Source organism: Pinus tabuliformis, chromosome X (assembly GCF_031772625.1).
Source record: "Pinus tabuliformis cultivar Carrire ecotype Pingquan chromosome X, CPIR1, whole genome shotgun sequence".
NCBI lineage: Eukaryota > Viridiplantae > Streptophyta > Pinopsida > Pinales > Pinaceae > Pinus > Pinus tabuliformis.
The window spans coordinates 1,140,480,883-1,140,498,878 of record NC_142308.1 but is presented as its reverse complement, the minus strand read 5'-3'; the positions used below and the strand labels follow the sequence as shown (position 1 = coordinate 1,140,498,878).

The following is a 17,996-nucleotide window of genomic DNA, read 5'->3' as shown; positions in this document are numbered from 1 at the left end:
TGAAGCAATTAACGAATGAGGTCTTTGAATTGAAAAGGAAGACCAACAAGACCTCTTCATGCAGTAAACAGGCTAAACCTTTCTTCCGAAAGACCAGTAATCCTCCCACGAAGTCATCTTAGGGCTCTAATACAAATTTCAATGTGGAAGAGCTGGGAAAGGATAATTTCTGCACTTTCCACCAAGCCTCTCATTCCGAGAAGACCTGCCTGCAATGGATCCACAACATGACTGGTGTGGTGATCTAGCTCTTGGAAGATCAAGCCATGGGAAAGGATGAGGAAGAGGCTAATAATCCGGAAGAAGAAACCACACCTCTAGATGAAAACATGTCTTCCGCTGTTCTAACATTCGAAGTCATCTGCGGGGGAGATGTTCAATCCCTTCAAGAAGCTAATGTAGGGGACACTCCCCCCCAAGGCCTCCAAAGACCTACAACCTCAGGAGCAAGGGGCCAATATCAGACTCTACCCTGGAAGAGAAGAAGAAGGCATTATTGAGGAGGATCCTTCCTCCTAGCAATTCAAGTCAGCCATCCACCCCCGCTCCTAAGGGTTCGTCTAGCCAAAGCCCGAAGGATGCTTCAGCAAGTGGTAAGGGGAACTCATCCACACCCGGAACCTTGACCAAGTTCGTCGTATCCCCTTCACTCTCAGAGACATCCTCGGAGGGCACTGTACCTTCGGACTTGGGGTATAACATTTTCAAAGATATGAAGAAGATGCGAGCCAACATTTCACTTTATGAGCTTGCGAAGCTAGCCAGCCAACGCGAACTAATTGTTAAAGATTTCGCTACCTCATCTTCAACCAGCAAGGCCGCTTCTTTGACAAAGACTAGCTCTCATAGTCAGTCCTGAGCCTCAGTGGACCTCCAAGCTATTGTTAACGCTGCAAATGCAAATTCGAGAGGTTCGACTCCCCCATTCCTTTTAACTTTCAAAATCTTCAACTATAATGTGCACAATTGCCTTGTCGACTTCGGTGCGTCAACCAATGTCATGCCCTTATCGGTGTGCAAGAAGAAAAACATTCAACTGGAGAAGACAAATGCCAAGATCATCCATTTGGATAGATCTCAAGTCCCCGCCATAGGTGAGCTAAACAACATGATAATCAGGCTATCCTTCGACTCTAGGGTACACCAATGCATCGACATATTTGTAGTCGACATCCCAGAAGCATATGGTTTGCTGCTCAGTAGGGACTGGTCGAGTAAACTCCAGGGGTATTTTGCCACAGATTGGTCCCACTTGTGGTTGCCTTACAAAGGCAAGAACAATCAGATTAGAGTTAACAGTGAACCCTACATGAAGCACACGGTCAAGGATCTTAAGGGCTCAAATGAACCCATTAGTTTTGCTTAGGAAGAATTGGGAATGTGTTTTCTGGAAGCATAATTTGGGTGTTATCAAGCCTTGCCATCACCCATCCCACCTGATACGCAGTTGGAACTTTTGTCTTACCCTCCAGTTGATGCTAATGAAACTTGTACTATAGATGTAAATACTCTAAAGGCAGATATGACTAGCATTGAAATCTGGACTGTATATTATGACAGGTCCAAGACTCACGATGGAGTCGGCGCAGGCTGCCTCCTCGTGGACCCCAAAAAAACAAATTTTTAATTTCTTGTAGGTTAGAATTCCAATGCACTAATAACACTGCGGAGTATGAGGCGCTGATCCTCGGGCTCAAGAAAGCCATTGCCCTGAAGGCCGAATGTTTGAAGCTGATCAGTGATTCTGAAATCATTACAAGATAGGTATGAAACTCGATTCATTGTCTGTCACCACACCCAAAAAATTATCAGCAAGAGGTATGAACACATATTTCATTAAATTTGGAAGTTTTTTATTACAAGGCCTTCAACAACATTCATTCTTTTGTAAATTGCCATATTAACTTGATTCAACATTAAAATAATTTTAGTAATCTCAAACCAATTAGAAATCGTGAATGGGTCAAACATGGGGTTGTTATGTGCAATAATATCAATACACAATAGGAGTGTGAAATCAAAAATAAATTACATTTATAAACTTATATGAATACAAATAACTAAATGAAATTCAATAAATAACTTCCCATTCATGTCCAGTATCAGCAGTGATTTTGTCTTCAAGTTATATTGGATTCTAATAATGAAATTATTTAAACCACAAATAAACTATTTAAGAATTGAAAATGACAAAACGCTAATATGGATTGGAAAATCAATGTCCTATGGTGCAAAAAGTTTAAATACAACCATTTTTTACCCATCTCTTTAATGAGTCTAGATGGTCCACTTAACACATAATTTGTTAATTAATTATTCCATGTTTTATTAAGAAGAGAATTTTGTTTTGCATAGAGTTTTGTTTCAAAACAATACAATATGAGATTAATACAGTCTTAATAAATTACGTGATAGACAAATAAAAGTCAATAAATGGATTCCTTATTAAATTAAATGAGATGAGATGATTGCATATACAAATAGTTGATTTAAGAATATATGAAAAAAAAAACTATGCGTTAAAAATTGAATACCCTACAACTTAACGAGTAGTATTCACTTATGAGCCATCACCCACTAGCCTAAATAGTCAACTTAATACTTATTATCAAGAAATTAAAAGACTTATTTTTCGAAAAAAAAAATGCATCATAATATATGGATATTATAAATCACATTTATATACTCATATTAATGGACATAACTAAGTACAAGTCAATAATATAATTCTAGCTCAAGTGATGATTTCAGTTTATTTAAAATACGAATTTACAAAAAAATGACTTTAAATAATGAAATTAGATGCCTTACAATTCAAAAAGTTCAATGACATAATTCATCCATGATTGTGTCTAATCAAACCTTGATAATCCACTTATCAATTATTATCATCATATATATGTTTTTTTAAGAAATGCAAAATTATTTAGAATACATTTTTATCTCAAAAATTTCATATCACATTTATGCGCTCATATTAGTACATTTTATATGTAAACAATGAATAACTCACTTTGTACCTTGTTGATTTTCAATATGATATGATTGCAGTTACAACCATTAATTGATTCAAGCATATAAATTTACGAAAACTATCGATTGAGAAATCACATATCTTATGCTTCAAAAATATCAAATCATTTACCTATGACACATTTCTCATTAGCCTTACTAGTGAATTATGCATTGTGAATAGTGAATATTGCACATAACATTTATCAAGTAAATTATTATAATTTCTTTAGTAAGAATAGCACCTTTGTTTGCAAGTATTTTATTACAAGGACTTCAACAACATTCATTCTTTTGTAAATCGCCATATTAACTTGATTCAACATTAAAATAATTTGCAAGTAATTTCAAACCAATTAGAGATCATGAATAGGTCAAACATGGGGTTGTTATGTACAATAGTATCAATACACAATAGAGTGTGAAATCAAACTCTTAGAAGAAATTGATTTAAGATAAATCATATTAGTATGTCAAACATAAAATAAAGATATTATAGTTATGGATAACATGCTAGATTCCTCGATGTTTAAATTTTATGTTTGGCAACTCTAACCCCCTTTCCCCCAACCTACGAGGGATTTGTTGATGGAATGACGGTGATGTGAGGATGTTATTGTAAATGACAAGGATAGGTGTCCCTTGCATTTAGACTAGTCTACTAAAACCTTAGTAAAATGTTCTTGTGCTCAATTTCCTACGGTCCCTTTGTGCCTTTATGAAGCACTAATGAGGGGGTCATCATTCATCTTCATAGCATGCAGGCATCCACTATAAAAGTTATACATTGTTGATCTAGGTATTTCAAGAAGGTTAGGTACCATTGATCTATCTCCACTCAAATCCAAGTACATTTAATGATATTTCTTAAATGGGTATTCAAGTCATTCCATTATGATGGACAGAGTCACAAATTGAAGTAAACAAGAAACTTTAGTGGTGAATTCTTGTAAGTAGTGGAGGCAAGGGTTTTCAAATATTAGCACAGTTGATGGTAGTGTGGATATTTATCTCTCCTTGTAAACATTGTCAAAACCAATAACAGTCTCGATGTAAATTTAGTGTCAACCAATTGTACGGAAAATCATGATTGACCATTACTTTCACTAAGAAGAGAAAATGATAAGCATTTTTAATGGGGAAGAAATAAATGTGAAACATAACTCATGTATTTTAGTTGAAATTTATATAAGTCCCTGTGTTCTTTAATTATTAAATACTTAATGTAAATACAAATAAATTATCATTAAGATATTGATTTTGAAGATTAAATATGTATTAAAAGGCATTCATCTATGACACTTGATTTTTCATGTAGCCTGAATAAACCACTTAAAGCTGATTATCAATTAATCTTAAATAGTTTTATATAAGATAAATCTTTACTTTTAATAGCTTTATTTCAAAAATAAATTACATTTATAAACTTATATGAATACATATAACTAAATGAAATTCAATAAATAACTTTTGAGTCTTGTTGGATTCTATGAGATTATTTTAAGTACAAATAATTTATTTAAGAATTCAAATTTACAAAATGTTAATATTGATGGGAAAAGCATGTCATATGGTGTAAAAAGTTTAAAGGCATCCATTTATGGCCCATCTCTTGAATGAGCTTAAAAAGTCTACTTAATGCTCGTGGTGAATTTATTAATCTATGTTTTATTAGAAAATTCATTTTCTTTACATGGTTTTTTATTCTAGAAATAACAATTTCACATTTATACATTCATATTAAACCACATGATAGTTAAATAAAAATCAATTAATGCTTTCTTGACTTATTGAATTATATGACATGATTACATATATGAACAATTGATTTAATAATGCATAGTTAGAAAAAGTTGTCAATTCAAAATAGAATAAACTAGTTAGAACTCATAAATAATTGATTTTAAATTATTAATTTTCTAAAAAATATTTTTTTACTTACTTTGAGATCTTTATTTCAAAAACAAATTCCATTTATACATACGTACATTCTAAACATAATTTAAGACATACTTTTCTTGTTGGTTTCTATGAGATTATTTCAATTACAAATAATTTATTTAAGAATTGAAATTTACCAAATGTTAATAAAGGTGGGAAAATCAAATGTCATATGTTACATAAAGTTTAAGTACACTTATTTATGACCCATACCTTGAAATAACTTTAGCAATCTACTTAACATTCATTACCAATTAATTATTCCATGTGTTGTTAGGAAAAACATTTCATATTACATGGAGTTTTTTTTTTTTTTTTAAAGTGCCACATTTACACACTTAGATTAAACTTCATGATATGAAAATAAAAGTCGATAAATGGATTTATATAGACCACTTAAAACTCATTATCAATTAATTATAATGTGTTTTGTAAAATATATATATTTACTTACATTAAGGGTTACATTTAAAAATTGCATCACATTTATGAACTTCTATCAATGCATATAACCAAATAGAATTCTTCAAGTCATATTGAATTCTATGAAATTATTTAAACCACAAATAAACTATTTAGGAATTGAAAATGACAAAATGCTAATATGGATTGGAAAATCAATGTCTTGTGGTGCAAAAAGTTTAAATACAACCATTTTTTACGCATCTCTTTAATGAGTCTAGATGGTCCACTTAACACATTGTTAATTAATTATTCCATGTTTTATTAAGAAAAGAATTTTGTTTTTCATGTAGTTTTGTTTCAAAACAATACAATATGAGATTAATACACTCTTAATAGATTATGTAATAGATAAATAAAAGTCAATAAATGGATTCCTTATTAAATTAAATGAGATGAGATGATTACATATACAAATAGTTGATTCAAGAATATATGGAAAAAAAATATGGGTTAAAAATTGAATGCCCTACAATTTAACGAGTAGTATTCACTTATGAGCCATCACCTGTTAGCCTAAATAGTCCACTTAATACTTATTATCAAGAAATTAAAAGACTTATTTTTTGAAAAAATGCATCATAGTATATGGCTCTTATAAATCACTTTTATACACTCATATTAATGGACATAACTAAGTACAAGTCAATAATATAATTATAGCTCAAGTGATATGATTTCAGTTTATTTAAAATATAAATTTACAAAAAAACAACTTTAAATAATGAAATTAGATGCCTTACGATTCAAAAAGTTCAATGACATAATTCATCCATGATAGTATGTAACCAAACCTTGATAATCCACTTATCAATCATTATCATCATATATATGTTTTTTTAAGAAATGCAAAATTATTTACAATATATTTTTATCTAAAAAATTACATATTTCATTTATGCATTCATATTAGTGCATTTTATATGTAAACAATGAATAACTAACTTTGTGCCTTGTTGATTTTCAATATGATATGATTGCAGTTACAACCATTAATTGATTTTAGCATATAAATTTATGAAAACTATAAATTGAGAAATCACATATCTTATGCTTCAAAAAGATCAAATCATTTACCTATGACACATTTATCATTAGCCTTAATAGTGAATAATGCATTGTGAATGGTGAATAATGCACATAACATTTATCAAGTAAATTATTATAATTTCTTTAGTAAGAATAGCACCTTTGTTTGCAAGAGTTCTATTTCAAAACTAATATTTCACATTTATATATGATTATTGATACATATAAATAAATATAATTCATTAAAAATAACACGCCTCGATGGTTCATGTAAGATAATTTGAATGGCAAACAATTCATTTTAGAACACGTGCGCGCGCACACATATCTTAGAAAAAAAATCGATACAACAAAATCATTGCAAAAACATTTATAAATAATAATAAATATACATATTAATATAATTGGCAATTCTCATATATTTCAAAAAATATAAAATCATACAAATTGATTCAACAAAAACTATGTCCAAAATGTATTGAAAAAATAGAATGTACTTTTCAACAAATTTATAAAAGAACTTATCTCCATGAACTACAATGAAGTACATGTTCTATTGAACATTCAAATGTACTCATGTTTTTGTTTGATACGATGAAGTGTCTTAAGAAAGGGGAATAAAACTTGCATAAGCCACGTATCTTGCTCTTTTCCTGTATATGATTTTATCAAGATGTGGTTTGATCGATGTCTAATGAAATGAGAAGTATGTTTATTGTATCTATTAGCAATACATTTGATTCTTCATAATTATCTCCATATTGGGACCACACATCAATCAACATGTTCTCGTAAAATTATCTTGCTTTCCCTACTTCCAATTTTGTTTGCAAATGACAATGAGACCCGTCCCATGCAAATTTAAAGTCCTCTATATCAATATTTGATTTTTCAAGTACTTTTCAAATGTACTTGTCAATGACATTTAATGTCCATATTGCAACATCATAATTTCTTAAGCAATATTTTAATACTTCTTACTGAAAAGGCCTTAAAAAATAGGACCTATCACCAATCTACCAATCTGGTTCTCTTTGAATATGAAAATTTTGTTCATCTTTTGTGTATGATTGGAAGAATACTCTTCCACTTCAAATATCAACAACATCTTTTGACTTGTAGTAATTCCCAACTGCAACCACATGTATGATATTAATATATTTCCACTTCAACACTTCATTGTTTAAGGACATAAAAACCTATCATTTTAAAATGATGTTAATATTTATTATGAACTATTTCCATTTGTATGCAAACGTAATTTTACAATGAGTTCAAAGTATCACAAAATACAAATACAATTGCCACATTAAAATGAACAAACAAATAATATGTTTACTTTATACATAGAGCCTAATACCTTTATTTATTTTGTATGGAATAAAAGTCTTATAAGATGCATTGACCCACCATTTAAATCATTGATTTTAAGACCTGTAACGATTTATTTAATTGCAACTGAAAAATATAATTACAATGGTCTAGTGCAAGTAAACAAACTAATTATATATTAATTTTCACATACAATATAATACAATTTTAAATTTCAAACCTAATTAATTATATGTTAACTTATAGAGTTTCTACCTTAGTTTTTTTTGTTGCTTCTTTTAGTACAAATTGTATGTTTATTGTTGGTGCTACATACAACTTAATATAATTTTTCAACTTATATGGAATAAAAAGGGTTATAAGAATGCAATGGGTCATCCTTCACATTACTAATTTCTAAGAGGTATAACGATAACTTAAACCACATTTAAAGCAAATAATTGTAATGATCTAATTAAAACAAATAGACCAGTTATCTATTAATTTTACATATAATGTAATCTATTGTAAAATATATATATATAGCATGGGAAATTTTGATATGAAAACATTAAATGACCATTCATCTCACCAAAAATAAAGAAAATCAAAATATTTTATTTTCAGTAATGACAAACCAAATCAACAATTCTTTTATTAGTGTTGTTAAATAAAAGTAATAATTCATGATGTCATACATATAATAGCATGATATAAACATCTGTAATCTTAAGGTACTTCTAAATGTAATTGAACATCCTTCAAAATAACTCGCACATCCATAGCCTTTTGAGTTTATGCAATATTCTCCATAGCTCATTGATCAACCAATTATCCCCTTGATTTGCTCCAATGAATGGAGGGGCAAGAATCACATTTTCTTTTGGATTCTCTTTCACTCTCTCAATTAAACAAACAACTATAATAGTATTGGTTGCATCATATTGGGTATGCATTTCCCACACTTTTTTCAATGATATAATGTGTATAACTTTCATTGGATTATCAATGACCTTATGTCCCTTTTGTGGCTTACAGTCTGAAGCAATCCACTTAAACACAAGTTTCTTGTAATGTCTCTGAAACCAATTTTTTTAGAAATCTTGTTGTGCTTTGTTTCAAAGCTGTCGTCCAAATTGCAATGTCAAGAGATTCATTTTTGAAACACATTTCAAAAAATGATTTTGCATGTGGACGAATCCAAAATAATTTTTTCTCTATTGTGTAATCAGCATCAGCTCCCATTTCTCAATATGCTCGTTGTTTGTTGCTTCATCATCGATGCTATGATAAAAAATGTCCTTTAGTTCAAAAATAACTAGTTTCTTTTTAGTTATTTTGGCTGCAACACAATGGAAAATAATATAGTCAAACCATTTTATTCATGTTACAAAAATTACTAAAATAATTGTTGAAACGATACATTTACCTTGAGTGGTTTTTGCACTATTTATAAATGAAACAATAATTTCTTTTATCATCTTGATAGGACCTAGAGTAAACATATTAAACCTTCAATCAAATACCAATACCAAGAAAAACATTAGTAATGCAACCTTTAAAAAGAAACACACACACACACACACACCTTTAACATTACTTTGATTGTTAATTTTATCCTTTTTATTTGTTCCTATAATAAAAATATACAAAGTTATTGTAGTTACAAGCATTTGAGTTTGAAGAATAATATGATAAACAAGAAGACAAGTTATAAGTATCTGATATGACATTATCTTCATCTTTGTGTAGTTGCACCTCATCATCATCTTAGTTACCTTTATTTGTTTCCAAATTAAACATATAAAATATTTTGAATTGTGAAAATGAATAAAATCATTAAATAACAAGGAAAACAAGTGGACAAATTATAAGTACCTGATGTTATATTTTGTTCTGGATTAAAGTTTTGTTTAACTTTCATTTGATCAATGTCTTGGTTCTCTTTGTTTGTCACTATAATAAACATAAAAAAAAATGTTATAAATTGTGACAATGAACAAAATTCATTAAACAACTATACAAAAAAAGAATCATCTATAATCATCCATAGTAATATTTTGGTCTTGATTGTAGTTTTGTGGTACAGTACCCTGGTCATTATATGCATTCTCTTTATTTCCAACTATAATCAACATATGAAATTATATGAATCACTATAATTTAAAAGAATAATAAAATAAAATAAAAAAAGATAGAGTCACAACGATTAATACCCATTTCTATCTCCATCGTTCCATGGTCATTGTCTTGATTAATTTCATTCATCTCATAATTCCCTATAATAGTCATCCAAAAATGTTATTAATATGGAAATTAAATAACTTGAAAAATTATCAAGAGAAAAAACCAAACAAATTATGTACCTGGTATGATAACTTCTTCCTCTCCTCCTTCTCCTCCTATTTCTATCTCCATACTTTTTTCAACAGCATGAGCACTATGTTGATTAATTTTTTTCTTCCCACTTTCATCATTCTCTATTTTAGAATCTCTATCATTAGTCATTTTAGTGAACTCTTTGACAATTAAAAAATATGAAAAAAATAGTATCCAAAGTATTATAAGAAGAAAAAAATGAATTGTAGTACCCGAATTTTCCAAGAAGTTAATGGATACCATAATTGATAGTTGAAAAGATTTGTAATTATTTAACATGATTGTCCTTTGTGATTCTGTTTGCACAACAATGAAATTCTTCTTCCATATGTACAACAAGCCTTGATTAAATTTTTCCCCGCATAAAGAAAAATGACCACTTTTGCATCACTACATTGTTGGTGTTTCTCCACTAAATCCATCCAGAAATCATAATCTCTCTCATTTTCATCAAATGTGTCTTCAAATGTGTGAGAGTGTTTTATAGCCTTCAAAAATTTTAATTCTGGAGTATAGAAATGTATAATAAGAACTATATCATAACTATAATTGTTTTGGGACTTATATTCATAAATGCCACTAGTCATTTTATAGTTGAACTTGGATTTCTTTATGGAAATTTCCAAAGACTGGCATACATCATTACAAAACCAAAGTTCTACTAAGAGAACTATAGTAAAGTCATTCAACTCATTTTTTTCGATAAGAAATCGAAAAATTTCAATGTAATATCGCTTGTGGAATTGTTTTTTTTCAAAGCAAGTGTATCCAAAACAACAAGGTCATATGTAAAATTGGTTGCAACTGACATGGAAAAGAGTGCAAAAGTGATGACAAAAGATGAGGGCCCCCAAAATGACAACCAAATTCAAAATTGTTATCAGCTTGTTGAACACTTGTTGATCTATTTATCATTCTATCAAGGACTCCACATGCTTGCTGAGAAAGGGACTCTATCTTTGTATTACGTGTTCCTTTGACATAAGTAGACCCCTCCACCGTGTTGCAAAAATTGGTAAATATGATATCATTAATTTCACAACGCTCAAGAATGTTGAATGTAGTAAGAGTCATCTCATTCAAATTTTGATCATGACTTTGACAATATGTAACGATTGCATCCAATATTTTTTGTTGGTTTTCAATTTAGAACAATAATATTTTAATTTTATGGCATTTGATGGATGATTAATTGGAATAGAAAACCAAATGGTTCCATCCAATAGCTTATATGCTACTAAAGCAATTTCTTCCATGGTTAATCCCTGAATGGGCCGAAGAGTCGCTGGTGTCAAACTGTATAAACTATTTCTCTTGTAGTTCTCAAAATCAAGTTGGCTTGGAGAACACTTTAATGTGACTAGTTGGTAATAGTTAAAAACAATGTCCCATTTATCCCAAATAGGTTCATCAAAATATAAGAGAATTTTTCTATCAGAAAAATTTGTAACTGGAGAGACAAAGAATGAGCACAACATTTCATCATCAACATGATAAAATAATAAGTATAAACTAATAAAAATTCAATGTAAAAATGAAACTAAATAATGTGTTTTTTTTTTTTTTTCTCGGTAAAAAACTAAGTCTATTAAGAAAATATATAGTACAACCAGAAGTTACATCCAAGAGAAGCAAGAACCTAGGCAGCCGGAAAGGATGTGCTATCCACCTCGGCTCCTAGAAGAAGAGAGAAGAGAGAAGAACATAGCAAGAGGTAACTGGAAGAACAGAGTAGCAGAAGCTAAGCATAGGATTCTACCCAACATGGGAAGAGTCAACTATGCGGCATTTTTTCCCTTTCTTTTTGCCAACTTTGACCCATTCATGAGGGGACTGCTGAGCTGGCATGATTTGCAAACTGAGCTGGGCAGACTGAAAGATTTCCTTATCTGAGTCCGAGGTAGAGGATTCATGAATTCTTTTCTAGGAAATTGGTTGGACTGACAAATTTTCAGGCTCAGCCGAGGGCGGATACTGTGCCCTCATTGCTGCCTCTCCTTCCTCATTCTCCTCCTCGAAACTAAATAATGTGTTATAATCTAATGAGAAATCATTATAAATATAAAAAAATATGACTTATATTATCAGCGTTAGTCATTTATCTACAACAAAATAGATACAATAATAAAATGTTAAATGTAAAAATAATTAAAATTACATACCTTCTCTTCAGCTGTCTCAGAACATCCAATCCTCCTTTTCTTTAATTTGTCATTGGCAATTAAGAAATGTCTTGCCAAGCGCACACAATCAATAAATGGAGTTTTGAAGAATACCTTATTTGCATAATTAATTGACAACAAATGCAGATCACCCCAGTGGGTTCAACTAATAGATGCAACAATCAAGCATTACATTTTTTATATTTTTTTTTCGCTTCTCTCGATACATTATACTTGGGATTTGTTAAAATTTCTTTCACTGCTTAAATGGTATGTTGACCATCAACTATCCAAAAATTGATATTCTTAGAATTTAGATCTGTCTCATTTATAATTTTGATAGAGTTTACCAATGGATCAGGCTCATTGATGTCAAATGGAATCAAAAGAGCATCAGGTAATGAGGTTTGAATTTTTTCTAGGAATGATTTCACTAATACTTGAACATTTAAATTATCTCGTGATCTTAATTTGAACACTTTGGGGGCTTTTTTACATCTTTTGACAACCACTTTTGTATTAAAGGAGTTTGAAAATAGATAGCAATGCTTGAAGGCTTCATAAATCTCATCACATTGGTTTGCAAGGTTATAGTTGTTTCAAATTTAACTTCACTAGTTTTTTGAAATTCTATAGTGAGCTTGAAATCACTTTTTGTTATATTCTCCTCCAAATCAAATAAATATACTCTTCTCAAAGCAAGTAATTGAGAATCAATTTTATCAAGAAATTTACTTTTTTGTTGTAAATGAAGAAGTACAGATGATGTTTTTTTACTTCTTACATAGCGATATCTCAGAACAGTGGCGATGCATTTTAAAAGATCTGCACAACTATTTAGTCCAGATTTAGAGAAGCTCTCAAAGTTATCCAACTTGAACATTGAAATCTTTATCGTATTTGTTGAATCAATACTTGAAGCTTCAATCAAATCTGGTTTAAAATTTGTATACTCCAATTGACATGAAATTAATTTTACCTCATTTTATTTAATCATTTCCACTTGAAAGTCAATGTCATTTTCATTGTAAGCATAGCAATTAATTATTATTCCTAATATCTCTGGTGCGTTTCCATCTATTGATCCAAATAGATACATATCATGAAACATATTCATCGGAGCTTCTATATGGATGTACCAATCTTGCACAAACTCATTATATGTATTGTATTTTTTAATCATTTCAAAAGTAGAAGTAGAAGGTGTTATTAATACTACCTTTTCAGTTGAATAACTTTTCTTTTTCTTAAGTGATGGTTGTAACATTTCATTTGCTTTTGGGCCAACCAATTCTGCAAATAACAATAAAAAAAATATTTGCATTAATCAAAATGAAAATATAATTTCAAATATTGTCAGATAATGTTCTTATAAATACTAAAAAACCACCTAATCTAACCATTTCTAAGAGTGTACATAAAATAAAAAAACCACCATACGAGTTGAAGGAAGCAATGTTTGTATATCACTTTTTTTTGTTTCTTCTTGACTACTTTACTTTGAATTTCAAGCACACCAGATTCCGCAGTTTCTAGAAAAAAATTATGGAATACATGAAATACCAAATATTATTAAACAACCTTATCATACATGATTTCCATTTACATGGACAATAATAAATGAGTACATATGCTATGCAAGTTTTACTATATGACACCAAAAGTTATCACGTAGGTAAAATTGCTAAGAAAAGAAACCACCTAATCCAACCATTTCTAAAAGAGTACATAAAATATAAAACCACCATATCAGTTGAAGGGGGCATCATTTGTATATCATTTGTTTTTCTTTTTCTCTTTGCTACTTTACTTCAAATTTCACGCCTAGCAGTTTCCATGGTTTCTAGAAAGAAAAATATTATGGAAGACATGAAATAACAAATAGTATTAAACAACCTTATAATACACGATTTCCATTTACACACACAATAATAAATGAGTACATATGTTATGCAAGTTTAGTATATGACACTAAAAGTTATCACATAGTTAAAATTTCTTGGAAAAAAAATACCCATGTTAGTATGGGTTGTCCTCATTAAAACCCCACTCCTAAGGCTATTTCCATAGGTTTTATTAATCAACAACGAGTTATTAACACAATGTCTAACGATTGTAACAAAGTATAAACTAAAATTGTCATACCATTTAAAGAATTTGGTGTTGTGTTTCTTGAACTTCCTTTTTCCTTGGATGCTTCCTTTGAATTCTCACTAGCTTCATAGTCCATGGTATCTGAAAATAAAGTAAAAAATTGTTATCATAGTTTCAAATTATTGATGAAAATATGAATTTATAAATACTATAACTACTCACATCATTATATGTGTAACAAACTGAAAAAGAACAATAACAAGTGTAGAACTCACAATAATAGCTAATCAAGGTTAGAAAAAGGGCACCCCCAAATAATTTATTATGTTCTTTTAATCGTGAATATAGGAAAGCAAACATCTACTAGGTTTCCTTCTAGCACGAGCATAAGAACATTTCCAAAAGACATTACATTGGGAATAAATAAAAACAATTGTAGAAACTACATCATATGTACACAAAATTTATCTCTTCTAGTCATGTACATTCTTAGTTTGCTTTAGAAAAAATAAAAGCAAAACACAATGAAAGAACATTAACTATGGCGATCGTTAGATTTTCTTCTAGATCTTCGTCTAGCACAAAGAAAAACACATAGCAACTTTGCAAGGTGAAAGAAATATAAAATGTGATATAATTACTTCTAACACGAACAAAAGCATATTGCCAACAAGAATCTTAAAAAGCAAAAGAAATATTCGCATCCTAGATTTATTTATATTACAAACGCATGGATATTGTCAAAAAAAACATTGTAAGGTGAAATAAATATAGCACGTGCTAGAATTATTTTTAGTACGAACACATTCATATTTCCAAGAAAAACATTGCAAAACAAAATAAATATAGCACAAGCTAGATTTCCTTCTACCACAAACACAAACACATTGTCATTAAAAATATTGCAAGGCAAAGGAAATGTAACCCATGCTAGACTATATTCTATTGCATACAAGAAGATTGCCAACAACAACATTGTATTGTAAAGCAAATCTAGTGGATGCTAAATTTCCTTCTAGCAAAAACATAAACACAATGTCAATAAAAACACTGTAATAATAATATTTCTTGGGACATTTGACCTTGCCTTTTAGAGACTATGAGGTTTTAGTCCATGCCTACATAGACTGTTGTTATAATATAAAAAATGTTAAACCCCAAAATGATTAGAAGGCCCTTCATATGGAATATGTAGTCTAAGAATGGGATAGTGTACAAAGATTTCCTCCTATAAAAAACACAAGAACGTTGCAAATAACAACATTACAAGGTGAAAGAAATATAATGCATACTATATTTCCTTCTAATGGAAACATAATCACATAACAACATTGTAGGGTGAGAAAAATTTAGTCTGTGTTACATTTACTTATAACACAAACATATAAAAATTTCCAATGGCAACATTACACGACAAAAAAAATCTAGCACAAGCTAGATTTCCTTTTAGCCTAAACAGAAACATGTAAGCATTCACAACATTCCAACGTAAAATAAAATCTAACATGTGTTAGATTTCCTTTTAGCGCAAACTTGAGCACATAGAAACATTGTAGAGTGAGAAGTCTATCAAGTGCTAGATTTATGTCTACCACAAATACAAGCATGTTGCTAACAACAACATTGTAGAGTATAAGAATTCTAGATTGTGTTAAATTTTCTTCCAACACAAACGCAAGCACATTTTAATTTGAAAGAAATTTAACACGTGTGTTATATTTCCTTTGAGCACAAACACAAGAACATAACAACATTGTAGGACTAAATAAGTTTAATGTGTGCTAGATTAACAACATTGCAATTTAAAATAAAATCTAACATGTGTTAGGTTTCCTTTTAGCGCAAACTCGAGCACATAGAAACATTGTAGAGTGAGAAATCTAGGAAGTGTTAGATTTATGTCTACCACAAATACAAGCACGTTGCCAACAACAACATTGTAGAGTATAAGAAATCTAGCTTGTGTTAAATTTTCTTTCAACAGAAACACAAGCACATTTAAATTTGAAAGAAATCTAACACATGCTATATTTCCTTCTAACACAATCACAACATAACAACATTTTAGGACTAAATAAGTCTAATGTGTACTAGATTAACAACATTGGAATGTAAAAGAAAATCTAACATGTGTTAGATTTACTTTTAGTGCAAACTCAAGCACATAGAAACATTGTAGAGTGAGAAATCTAGGAAGTGCTAGATTTATGTCTACCACAAATACAAGCACGTTGCCAATAACAACATTGTAGAGTATAAGAAATCTGGCTTGTGTTAAATTTTCTTCCCACACAAACAAGCAAAATTAAATTTGAAAGAAATATAACACATGGTATATTTCCTTTTAGCACAAACACAAGAACATAACAACATTTTAGGACTAAATAAGTCTAATGTGTGCTAGATTAACAACATTGCAATGTAAAAGAAAATCTAACATGTGTTAAATTTCCTTTTAGCGCAAACTCAAGCACATAGAAACATTCAAGAGTGAGAAATCTAGCAACTGCTAGATTTATGTCTACCACCAATACAAGCACGTTGCCAAAAACAACATTGTACAGTATAAGAATTCTAGATTGTGTTAATTTTCTTCCAACACAAACACAAGCACATTTAAATTTGAAAGAAATCTAACACATGCTATATTTCCTTCTAGCACAAACACAAGAATATAACAACATTGTAGTACTAAATAAGTCTAATGTGTGCTAGATTAACAACACTACAATGTAAAAGAAAATCTAACATGTGTTAGATTTCCTTTTAGCTCAAAGTCAAGCACATAGAAACATTGTAGATTGAGAATTCTAGCAAGTGCTAGATTTATGTCTACCACAAATATAACAACACTACAATGCAAAAGAAAATCTAACATGTGTTAGATTTCCTTTTAGCTAAAAGTCAAGCACATAGAAACATTGTAGATTGAGAATTCTAGCAAGTGCTAGATTTATGTCTACCACAAATACAACATATTGCCAACAACAACATTATAGAGTATAAGAAATCATATCGTGTTAAATTTTCTTCCAACACAAAAACAAGCACATTTAAATTTGAAAGAAATCTAACACATGCTATATTTCCTTCTAGCACAAACACAAGAACATAACAACATTTTAGGACTAAATAAGTCTAATTTGTGCTAGTTTAACAACATTGCAATGTAAAAGAAAATCTAACATGTGTTAGATTTCCTTTTAGCGCAAATTCAAGCACATAGAAACATTGTAGGTTGAGAAATCTAGGAAGTGCTAGATTTTTGTCTACCACAAATACAAGCACGTTGCCAACAACAACATTGTAGAGTATAAGAAATCTCGCTTGTGTTAAATTTTCTTCCAACACAAACCCAAGCAAATTTAAATTTGAAAGAAATTTAACACATGTTATATTTCCTTCTAGCACAAACACAAGAACATAACAACATTTTAGGACTAAATAAGTCTAACGTGTGCTATATTAACAACATTGTAATGTAAAAGAAAATCTAACATGTGTTAGATTTCCTTTTAGCACAAACTCGAGCACATAGAAACATTGTAGAGTGAGAAATCTAGTAAGTGCTAGATTTATGTCTACCACAAATACAAGCACGCTGCC

At 30.0% G+C, this 17,996-nt stretch overlaps 1 pseudogene; it reads left to right on the top strand.

Annotated features, from left to right (window-relative positions):
• Window positions 1-266: 266 nt before the first annotated feature.
• LOC149143875 (peptide methionine sulfoxide reductase A1 pseudogene) overlaps window positions 267-17,996 on the top strand; it is a 30,690-nt pseudogene continuing 12,960 nt past the window's right edge.